The following is a 1,553-nucleotide window of genomic DNA, read 5'->3' as shown; positions in this document are numbered from 1 at the left end:
TATTTTATTAAAATCAAATTATATACTTACTAGCAACCATGCCACTATGACTTTCGGCAAGATGTCCTTGTGGATAGCATAAATGTATAATCAAAACAGTTTAGATTTTTTTTTTTTTTTGTCCTTCAAGTACCTTCCACGTACTTCTACAGTACCAACTGCTGTAACAGTGAATACATGATATCAATAAATATTTAACAGGTAGAAGACTAAAAGTGAAACAGTAATACAAATATTTAGAGTCTATTCATAAAAATGTGATCCTAACCATTTTGTATTTATAAATTTAACTTTAATTTATTCATGAGAGACATTATTTTATGGTAAGATAGAGTTTTGGTGGCTTTGAGGAACTGCTTGTATGTGTGTGTGTGTGTGTGTGTGTGTGTGTATGCATGTGTACAGCTTATGTACTCAAACCATTATATTTTTATCAATCAGCTGTCCCATAGAAGAGAGAAAATATCTTGTATTTACAATGTAAAGACAGCAATGTTTAACATGGCTCATGCTTTGGAGAGTTAGTCCACGATCACCTGGCTGCAAGGCAGAAGCAGTATCGTGGGAAGACATAGTGGAAGAAAAGGCTCACCTTACGTCATCCAGAGAAAGAAAGGAGATGTAAGGGAGGAGGACAAACTCTCAAAAGACACACCCTAAGGACATGGTATTTCCAACCAGATCTACACAATAATTAGCTACACTCTCACCAGTGAATCAGCTCAGTGATTAATACATTGTCCTCATGATCCAATGTACTTCTGCTCAACATGCTACCCTTGTGATCTAGTTATATATGTTAGCTTACAAAATCAGAGAACTCCATTTTTAACATAGGCAGAGAGACTCGATGCCTTCTGCCTTCCCTCCACACCATGAGTTGTTTCTCCACTATAATGCCCCTCTGCCATGAGCCACCCTGCCTTGAAGACAGCTGACCATGGACTGAAACTTCTACATACGCTGTATTATCAAGTCCTAAATTTTGGAATGATTGTCTCCTCGGCACTAATGATCTGGAAGGGGTTAATGGTAATAACTGGAAGTGAAAGTCAAATTGTAGTGGTGCTCAGCGGCAGCATGGAGCCTGCATTTCACAGAGATCTTCTCTTTCTAACAAATCAAGTTGAAGATCCTGTATGAGTAGGGGAAATTGTTGTTTTTAGGATAGAAGGAAGAGAGATTCCTATGGTTCATTGAGTCTTGAAGATTCATGAAAAGCAAAATGGGCATATCAAGTTTTTGACCAAAGGAGATAATAGTGCTGTTGATGATTGAGGCCTCTATAAACAAGGACAGCATTGGCTAGAGAAAAAAAGATGTCGTGGGGAGAGCCAGGGGATTTTATCAGGAGAACACATCAGTGGAGGACAGGAATTATGTGTTCCTTATATTGGAATTGTGATAATCCTCATGAATGTCTACCCTAAATTTAAGTATGCAGTCCTTTTCGTACTGGGTGTGTTCGTGCTGCTCCATCATGAGTAAGAAGGCTGCCTTGCTGTTCCTGGGAAGATGCTGTGCTTTTTGTTACTGAGTGTTCAGAGTGGATA

The 1,553-nt window shown here is 38.6% G+C and overlaps 1 pseudogene; it reads left to right on the top strand.

Annotated features, from left to right (window-relative positions):
• The first annotated feature begins 960 nt into the window (after window positions 1–960).
• Window positions 961–1,547, top strand: LOC101578473 (annotated as a pseudogene).
• Window positions 1,548–1,553: the final 6 nt, after the last annotated feature.

Source organism: Octodon degus, unplaced genomic scaffold (genome assembly GCF_000260255.1).
Source record: "Octodon degus isolate 3935 unplaced genomic scaffold, OctDeg1.0 scaffold00202, whole genome shotgun sequence".
Lineage (NCBI taxonomy): Eukaryota > Metazoa > Chordata > Mammalia > Rodentia > Octodontidae > Octodon > Octodon degus.
Note: the sequence above shows the minus strand (reverse complement) of the source record. Positions and strands in the feature narration are given on the sequence as shown.